The sequence below is a fragment of the Lycium barbarum genome, chromosome 4 (genome assembly GCF_019175385.1).
Source record: "Lycium barbarum isolate Lr01 chromosome 4, ASM1917538v2, whole genome shotgun sequence".
In the NCBI taxonomy this organism is placed as follows: domain Eukaryota; kingdom Viridiplantae; phylum Streptophyta; class Magnoliopsida; order Solanales; family Solanaceae; genus Lycium; species Lycium barbarum.
Genome location: NC_083340.1, coordinates 48,126,021 through 48,136,734, shown reverse-complemented (window position 1 = coordinate 48,136,734; position 10,714 = coordinate 48,126,021). Strand labels below are relative to the sequence as shown.

General features: G+C 35.9%; 1 long non-coding RNA gene across 1 annotated transcript; it reads left to right on the top strand.

The window, feature by feature from the left end:
- Positions 1 to 953: 953 nt before the first annotated feature.
- On the top strand, positions 954 to 7,595 carry LOC132638420 (uncharacterized). The gene is made up of 3 exons (XR_009581723.1): positions 954 to 1,163; positions 5,083 to 5,153; positions 7,464 to 7,595. It is a non-coding gene; the product is annotated as an uncharacterized LOC132638420 (long non-coding RNA).
- Positions 7,596 to 10,714: the final 3,119 nt, after the last annotated feature.

Sequence of the window (10,714 nt, the reverse complement as noted above, 5' to 3'; positions counted from 1 at the left end):
GGAGCCATAGCTTTTGGGTACTTATTCTTTTGTGTATATGATTATGGGCATAGCGGGGTCCTATCCCGCTCATGTGATATGTTATACCCTTCTTAGAGGCTCGTAGTCACGTGTATATGGTTAGATATGTTTGTCCTTGTCGGCCTATATTTTGTATATCATTTTGATAGCCTTGTCGGCTCATGTAAGTTGATGTGGCATAGATGCCAATTATGATATAAAGGCATTGTTGTCCAATGGGACTAGCATGATGAATGAATAGAATTATGCGTTTAATTATGTGGCTCACCTAGATGTAAGCATAAGCGTGAGATAAGGGGCGCCCGGGTGGGCTAGCACCGGGTGCTCGTCGCGGCCCTCTAGACAGGTCGTGACATCACCCCTCAATTCTTTAATTTGCATTTATATTTTTCTGAATTAACCTTAATTTATTTGAAAATTATTTGCTATGTGATTAATTGTGGCTGCAATTGAAATAATCAATTGTTAGTTAATTATGGCCATGATTGAAATAGCCAATTTCATGGTTTAAATCGATTAAGGCCATTTATGCAAAATTAGTTGTAATTTGGTTGATTAGATTAGATGTGGCCATAATTGAAATGACCAATTTCATGGTTTAAGTCAATTAAGGCTGTAATTGTAATTTAAGTCGCTTTGTATAAATAATTATGCAATAATTTATCTAAGTAGTTTAATTAGGAAAGTCTTGGTCATAATCAAGGTGTTTAATTAATAGACATTTGCAAGTGTGACCATTTTATTAAGAAATTGTGATTTCTTCCCCTGGTTATACACACATATATATGCATATGCATGTATACAAAGGTTTAAATCCCCCTCCCCTTTTTAATCAGCCAAGCCCGGTCCAATAAGGACACGACCCGACCCATCTCAGCACTTAAGGGGGTGAATACCCCTTTTTCCTTCTCATTTGTTTCACTCAACAGAGTCAAACGACCCTTTAGACGTAGCAAAGGGTTCCCATAGTGGAAACCCTAGCCGTCTCCTCTCTTCTCTCGCATCTCTGATGTTACACGCTGGAAATGGCAAAGATAAGGACCCGCATGGGTTCCTCTAGACTTGGTATAGCCGAGAATGGCAAGAGCATTAAGTGCTCTGCCATTTCTCAACCAAATCTGTCGATATGCCACCCAAACGAGGTATTAATCATCTTTCTTTTTTACTTTTCCCGCATTATAATGTTCAAACGAGTACAAATCCTTAATGGATTTTGTCTTACCCACTTTGAATCCTTAAATCCTATTAGTTCATGAAGAACCGAAGGCATTGACTCGATTTAGGTCAAATTTAACCTTTCGTTGTTTGTTTGTTTCCAATCAGAGCCGTTGAAAGTGGAAGGTAAGGGAGAAATTCCCAGATTTTTGTAAAGTCCCACATCGGTTTTGTCACGACCCAACCCCGTAAGCCGTGACTGGTGCCCGACATGGACACCCGTATACATACTCTTTAGCTATATGTTCATTTCACATCAAACTAATTATGGATCTTATAACGACCAAACCATGGCCTCAGAACTGTCACATAAATATCATATAAATGCAAGCCGACAAGGCTGCCATCATATAATAATATGATATGCAAGCCGACCAGGCCGCCATCATATACGAACATCATACCACAGCACATCGTATAGACACAGCTGAACAGAACCCATACACAACCCACACATATGTCCACAGACCTCTAAGAGTATCAACAGTAACGTAACATATGCCGGGACAGGGCCCCGTCGTACCCTTAGTCCACATAGGCATATAAATATATATCCGAGAAGGATTTGTACCAAATTCTGGACTCCGGAACAATGGAGTTCTCCAAATAGCAGAGGGGAAATCTTAAGCTGTCGGATCACCAAAGCGAATGTCTGCACCTGCGGGCATGAAACGCAGCCCCCCCCCCCCCCCCCTCCCGAAGAAAGGGAGTCAGTACGGAATATGTACCGAGCATGTAGAGCATGAAATACAGAAAACAGGATCATAATTGAAATAAGAAGTACAGAAAATGAGTACAATAACCACAATACCAAGTACTTGCTTTCGAAACATAAATCATGCATGTCAATATCATATATCATATCCGGTCCCATTATGGGACTCGGTGAACATGGTCGCCACCCCGTCTCTGGCGCCATAACACAGCATAACTTCAGAATATAATATATATCTCCGTAACACAGCATATCTCCGTAACACAGCATAACTCCGTAACACAGCATAACTTCATATCACAGCATAACTTCATAACACAGCATAACTTCAGAATATAAATATATATATATATTGTACCCGGCCCTTTAATGAGGGACTCGGCGAACAATACAGTGAAAGTGTGCACGATAACATACCCGGCCCGGGACTCGGTGAAAGATATATTGAGATTTGCACGAGCAGAGTAGTGAGAAACTATATGCAATTCAAAACATTTTTAAGGACTCAATGGAATAGTCAACACGAACCATCGTTCGCAATTTCAAATAATAATCATCTCATATACCTTTCGGATGTCCCTGTGGATTATATCAAATGGAACTTTGAAATCATGTGTACACATTAATATATATGAATCAAAGCATAAGTTTATGGGAATCAAAAATCAATAGCCATCCTAGTGGCTCTAGGAATAGGAGTTTCCTTTTGATTCGTATATATATCGTATATTCATTTCACAACGATCATGCCAAAAAGAAAGAAGGGTTAGCTTCACATACCTTTAGCGCTTATTCGTCACACAATATGTATACGCTTCCCAATAATACTTCAACCTATATTAAGATGCCAACAACTACGTTTAAGTTACGGGGAGATTCAAAACGTATTCTAACGTTAGTAACAACTTTCTAGATGTTTAGGCGACGTTTACTCTTGTATCCAAACCAAGTACATATAACCAGCCCAACATCAATAATTATATGTTCAATATCAATCCGGACAGCCCAAACAATATTCCAAACAGCCCACATTCACAACATGCAATAACGATTCACATACGGCTACTACATTCTCAAGTTACTTCTAATAGTTCGTAGCCTTAACGTTTGCATGTAACAACTTATAACAACCCATCCAACATACAATATGATGTATACTCTTAACTTATAATTAGTCTTTCCAACTTAATGAAAACACAAGTCCAAAACAGTCCCTAACCAACAACACATCCAAAACAGTCCGTAACCGACAACATAACAATGTTCGGAATTCTTGCAAACGTTTACGAACATACTAAGCCAACCACATATGATTTTTACACATCATTTCATGTCTTCTTTTCATATAATTTCAGTAAGTTATGACCAGCTATCCACACGACAAGTACAACATCAATTCATACGCAACTACGCTATATCGTCATTTCTATAATCCTTACAACAATTCTCAAACGACTTTAGTTTCAACTCCAATCATTAAACACCTTCATTTCCATCATAAATTTCATGATAATAACAATCAAAATATCAAGTAAAAACAGTTCACTAACTTCCTCACAAAACAGTCCACACATGGTTTCAACATGCTTCAACATCACTTCACATAAAATCATAGATTCACTTTATTTTCATACTAACACAACTTCACCTTTAACCTTCCAATTCTTTTCATTCTTTTTACCATGAGATCTGTGATAGTAACATCCATATTTATTAAAGAAAATTAGTTCATTAATTCCACCAAAACAGTCCCCTCGGTCACAACAACATTCCAACACCAACATTCATGATTTTATGCATGCGATTCATGTTCTTCAAGTTACAACCATACTTCAACATCAACACATATAACCCCCTAACTACTATCATGTTCCAACATCAACACACATCATTTCATGTATACAACTGATATTTACTCATCTACATCACCCTTAATACAAGCAAAAGAAGTTAGATCTTACCTTGACAACTTGACTTCTCTACTTGGCTAGAGTTTGTGATTTGAGATGAAAATTGTTCTTGTTGCTCCAAAGACTATCTTCACGTTCTAGGGACCTTTTAAAGGGTTGAAACACCTTGGAAAATAATTTATGGATCAAGACTCAAAGGGCTCAAAAATCAGTCCCTTGGCCGAGACTTTCTCTCTCTAGAATTAGGCTTTTCTTTCTTTGTGTTGTGTAGTAGAAATGAATTGTGATGGCTGATCTCTTGATCATTATTTAGTTCAAATCTGATGCTTACAAGTTGGTCCCATGCTCCACTTATGGCATGAGTCATTCCATTAACTTTACACTTAAATGTTTTCTAATTCTTTCCCTTCACTTTCAGCTAGCCTACTTCCCTTGTCTCTCCTTTCTTCATTCTTTTCAATTGTTTACAAGACAATTGTAAGAGTGGTGAATGATTCATACATCACCCTTTGTCTATTGTAATCATGCCAAGATGGATGAGCAATATTTAATGTAAAGTGATCCCTCCACCATGTGATGTCTTCCTAAAATAATGTATACTTTCATAAAGTAGTAGGTGCTCAAATATTCAATTGTATGCTCCAAATTTTCTCCTCCAAATTTCAGTTTTATGGCCGAATATAACTTGTATTTTCCTTCCAATTTAATTGTCCACAATATATTGAAAATGTAGTGGATGAATCAACATTTAATTGCACATTTGTATGTCTGCCATTAGCCTTATTTTAGATGACTTTGAGTCATCCTTTTTACCTTGGACGTTTGATACTCTTGTTGGCTCATTATTGTCACAAATTTTTACTTAACACCACAATTAAGTAGTTCCTAATCTCCAATAACATTTTTACACTAAGTAAAATTTATAACCGATTAGGTCTAGTTTAGAAATTAAAAATCCGAGGTTTCTACCTCACGTCGATTCCTTCGCGAATAACTCGACGTATAAAATACGGGGTCTAACAGGTTTGGGGCTAGGGTTTGAAATTTTGGGGGTTCTATATAAAGAACCCCATTTCTACTTTTTAAAAGGAGGAGATAGAATATCAATTGAATATTCACAAAAACTCAAAATACCTAGGGTTTTAGCAACTTTGCTTGAAACCTTTACTTTTTCGAGTTAGTTTAAGTTTTTTTAAATAGTTTTGTTTCTTGTTTTCTTAGCGTGTGGCTGAGTGTGGAGGAGCAAGGAGGCTGATCCAAGTCCATTCTCAACCAAGCTGCGCCAAAGAAAGGTAGTCTTTCTTCCTTTAATTTATTTTGTTTAAGGTTTTGTCTAGTCTTAAGTGTTATAGTTAATTTCTGCTATGCTTAGTAGTTTTCTTTTAGTTAACTCTCTGTTGTTGTTAGTATAGCATGATTAGGATATATTTGATTGCTTCTAGTTAATTATTGGTTAGTAGTAATTCAGTATGATTTAGCATGTTGATTGTTTTGCCGTTTTAGGTTAATTACTTATAGATGGTAGTTTAGCATGACTTAGCAAGCTTTAATTGCACTGTGGGTTAATTGTTTGTTAATAGTAGCTCAACATGATTAGTGTGTATTTGTTCACCGCTTAGTTATTGCTTTGCTAGTGATAGCTTAATATAGCATATGCTTCACTCATTGTCGAATCTTCTTGGTTTAATCAGATCAGTATTGCCTTTATTGATCAAATCATGTTGTTAGTGATATTATAAATGGTTTAGTTTGTATCTTGTGTGATGTGCTATGGAAGTTCATTTAACCTTTTGTTTGCCTATTGGGTTTGCTATTACTGTGCCTTATGGATGACAATTTGTTGCTTGAAGTTCACTATCAAACATAAGTTTACCATATCTTAAATACGTATAAGAACTAGTTTATGTGTATCATTTGATTTTGAATGAAATGTGAACTTGTGTTTGTATTGTTTGAACCCTCTAGGTATGAGTTTACACCTAAATGGGTCTCAGTTGATTAAAGTGGCATGACTAATGACTTTCAATAACAAGTTTGTCCATTTTAGCTTAATATGGTACCACTAAGGTCCCTATGCTGATTTATGGACCATTTCTGATAAGTGTTGGTTTTAGTATGAGCTTGTCTGATTCACTTAGCCCTCCTAGCATGATAAGAGTAAGGTTCAGATGTTTTTTTGATAAGTCTAAACAAGGTTAATGAGAGTGTGAACTTAACTTTGGTCACCTTTAGAAAGATAGTATCTCTGAATGAATGCCTTTTTTGCCTAAATGATTTAGAAGACTATCATGTCACAATTAGTCTAAAATTAAGGTTCATCCAACAACTAGAATGGTCTGATGTGGAATATAGGACACAAACCTAAGAAGCCAACCTGGAATAGCCTAGACCTACCATTAATTTCTCATGAATGAGTCATATGGGAACCTGTTTAGGTCTAGAAAATGTTTGTAGGTATGTGGTTGCCCAATTTAAGTATAATATCTCTGTGTCTGTGGAATCTTGCCTATTCTTTCTAAATTTGAATCAAATATATGATTGTTGTGCTGATTGATATCAAACTCTACATGTTTTTTCACTAATATGCTCAATATATGTCTCCCTGTCAATTTGTAGTAAGAGGTATTGCATAAATGAGGGTCTAAAGTGATGCTAAATAGCTAGTATGTGTGTCATGAGATCCTATATGATTGTATAAGTCCAAAATGGCCAGTTGAATATTGACACTCCTTTTTTTCTCTGCATCTGAGCATGTTTCCTTTTTTCTGAATGTTTATATGCTGTCTTAGAGGCATCACATGAATTGGCAATGTATTGTTTCCCTTTTAAAGTATGGTCTGAACCTAGAAAAATATTGGTGTCCTGTTTGTCTGTTAGCCCTTTATGTAGAAGCTCATGCTTATTCTGATTTCCTATGGTTATGATAAGACTACAAATAAGTGATAAACTATCTAGTATGCCTATCCATTTGTCAAATGATTTTGAATTTGTGTTTCTGCTCTCATGTCTGCCTGCATTCAGTTTGGCTTTGTCAAATGCTCATTGCTGCATCTTTGTGATCCTGTTGGTATGTCTAAGCCTTGTGTGTTTTTTAAATCTATTTAAGTCATCCCCTCTCTTTCTCTCTTATCTTGCTTGCTTGTATACATAATATGGTGTTGGAAATACACCAGATATACCAGGCTTGTATACACTCTGGTGTATATAAAGAGGATATATCTGGTGTATCATGCGCCTACATCTTACAAGACCTCATTCTCTGTAATTTAAAATCAAGGCTTCGAGTATAACTTTCTTGTGTGCTTAGTCTATTTGGGCTTTGCTAATGGGCTGCCTGAACCTGCTTACTATTTGAGTTCATACATGTTTATTTCCTTGGGCCTTCAAGTGTCATGAAGGTTTTTGCTTAATCTATTATAAGTGCATATATGTTTTTGTATACACCTGATGTATATATGCTTAATTCGAATGTTTACTTGTTTAAGTTCTTGATAATAGAGTAAGTAAGTTTAGATGCTTTCTACCTTGCATATTCCTTTTTCGTCTTTGTTTGCATGGGACACCTCCATTTGGGCCGATTTCTATTGCATAAAACCTGTTAGGCCTGAGGTCCAACCCCTTCCTTGATCGAGTCCGAATCTGAGTAAGGGAAGCAAATATGTTGAAGGCCCACCTATAGGTAGAAATAGGCAACTGGTGGGCTTAGGTAAGCCCACCAGCCCAACTCTTCATATATATATATATATATATATATATATATATATATATATATATATATATATATATATATATATATATATATATATATATATATATATATATATATATATTTGTGTGTGTGTGTGTGTGTTTATGTATATCATTGTATATAAGTTGTATATGTAAACAACACTTGTAAATATTGAAACCCTTTGTATGCTTAGAACCTAGGAAATACGTTAGTATTATTAGGAAGTCGTCTAAATGATTTTGAAACCTACTTAACTCTAAGATATGCATGAAATCGATATTCAACTGTTTCTTCAAGTATAAACTGGTTCAGTAATATGGTTAAGACTAAATGATTTTTTAGAAATGGAGCTAAGTTTTATTTTTGGGCCTTTTGCCCCCTTTACAAATGGAAACATAATGGATGAAGGATAAAATTAGCTTTGGGTCGTAAGCCCACTTTTAAACCACTTTATATAAACGGTTTTGCCCGTTGGGCCGAGATGATAATTGGACTGGAATTTGAATCTCAAAATGATTTGGACACAAGGCACATTTGTAGAATTAAGATTGATAAAAAAAAATGGAAAAACAAGACATCAGAATTTTACCAAGTACAATGGACTCTTGCATAATTTGTTTTGACTTAGGTCAATTTTTAGAAAAAGATCAAAGTATTTTGGGCCAAAGTCCAACCTAAAGGGACAAAATCAAAGAGGAATATACTTGGACCAAATTTTGGGTTAAGACAGTTTTTGGATGTGGAATATGTTTGGCCTATATGAGCTTCAATGGGCTAAAATTGTACTTAATAAACTATTCATTTTTTCTATTATATTTATATACTATAAAGGGAGATATACTCCAACTATTTTCTTACATATACATAATAAAAACCTATAAGGACTAAATTCATATCATTAGGACAAAAATAGTAGCGACTCTACTCGGGAGAAATCCCGAGTGTGTCTTGGTCTGGAAATGAAGTGAGTTGAACACTTATAAGGATTTTTTGAAACCAAAAACCCCTTTTCTAAGGGAACATTTTTCCAAAATTTTGAATTTATGATAAGTATGACATTTTTCAAGAAAGGAAACGTTTTAAGCATATAATTACACATTGAAGCTTGAAGGTCAACCGTATTCTACGGATCCTTAAAAATAGGGTGCTTCAAACCTTCCCTAGGGGATCAGCAGAACCCTTACCTCGAACTCTGGTCCAAAAAGGATTTTTCTATTTCTTGATAAACCCTTTTACCCGGTTTTCCTAATTTCCCTTAATAAATTAGGTGGCGACTCTAAAAATACTAAAATCCAATTAGAGCACCAACAACCTCTTAGTAGATTTTATGCACCCGCGTAAAAGCGAATCGTAACAAACACATCACAGTATCATGAGAAATGCAGGATCAAATGCATGTATGAATGTCAAATTCAATAATAATCATGAGGTGAATAAACATAACAGCATCCGTAAATCAACTATCAATATGAACTAATTCCTAAATCAGTACGATGCCACGTCCGGAACAATTTCCCTTCGGACCACATAGGTAACACCAAACATATATGCAAGAGAGGCCATGCAAAATATGCACGAAGCAAACACCATAATAAGAAGCCTCGGATGTTTCACTTTCCCTCTTATCATTATTAATATCAAACCACAGTTCATATCAATGAATCATGTAAAATGTGTATGAATGATATGCATGTATCAATCTCAAGTGTAAATCATAATCAAATCTCAATCGTGCCACATATGGACACATATCACGATATCAATAGTGATTCAACAATATCAAGTGAAATCATATCAAGTCCCAATGTCACACACATGGCAACAAGCCAAACCACAATAAATGAGGAGACAAGCCCACAAGTCATCAACAATACCAACCTAAGGATATCCATCCCAACTTCGTACCCGAAGGCTTAACATGCTTTCTCCGTCAATAACTAAATTCCACATTTGCTTCGCTAACTGAAGTCTAACCGAAAGGTAAGCTGTAACCTACCTTGATGCCGAACAGGTGCAACGAACTAGTCCAGTTGAGCCTTGTCTTTCCTCTTCGGAGAGCCTCAGAATGATTAACGTTTATCAAATATGAATTCTAGTTAGAATACGAATCTAAGGATACCCATATTACCATAGTTTTACCCAAAACCCAAAAATGGACTCAAAATAGCCACAAGGGAGAAACTATAATTTTAATGAAAAATTGGGTTCAATATAGTCAAAGTAGTACCCTTCGAGTCTAACCGAATCCAACGATACCCATATTGGTATACTTTAATTCGAAACCCCAAAACAAACCTAAAAAGTAACACCGAGCCCGCAAGGGCAAAACAGAAAATTTATTTCAAAATTAGTTTACCCATAGATTAATTAGTCTAGATCCAGAAAATCCATTAAAAAAGCCATCATCGTGATCTTCAAAACCATGATTTACCATATTTACACTTTTGGGTTCAAAACCCCAATTTTTCCCAATCAAATTCGGATAAAATCGATAACCAGCTAAAGTAAACTTGAGGAAACATCAAAATAAAGGTTATATACTTACCCCCGAGTTGTGACGAGAACAACGCCGCAAAAATCACCTCAAACGGAGCTCTAGAACTCAAATTGTGATCAAAATACTAAATATTTCGGACTGGTCGATTTATACACTGTCCAGGCATTTCCTTGTTCGCAACCACTACACCATGTGTCGCGATCGCGAAGGCTTTTCTTTTTTAAAAACACCAGAAACCTGCAGTGAAATAATTTAGTAAAATGGTCACAGCTCTCTCATATGATGGCGAAACACGACGATTCTTGTTGCTATAGTTCCGAAATTACGATACGGATCTAACAGTTCAATCAAAACATAAATAAAAGGTTGTTTGCTCAATATGGTACCCTTTTTTTTCTCAAAACGACGTCGAAACCGAAAACAAACATCATAAAACCTAAACCCATTGTCAAACTCATCGGAATCCAACCAAAATTTGTGGACAAGTCCAAAATCATCATACGAACCTAATCGAACTCTCAAAATATCCAAACGGGACCGCCTTAACCCGATATTGACCGAGGTCAACTCCAAACATCTCAAAAGCTAGATTTTCAACTAACCACCTAAATCACTCCCGAACCTCT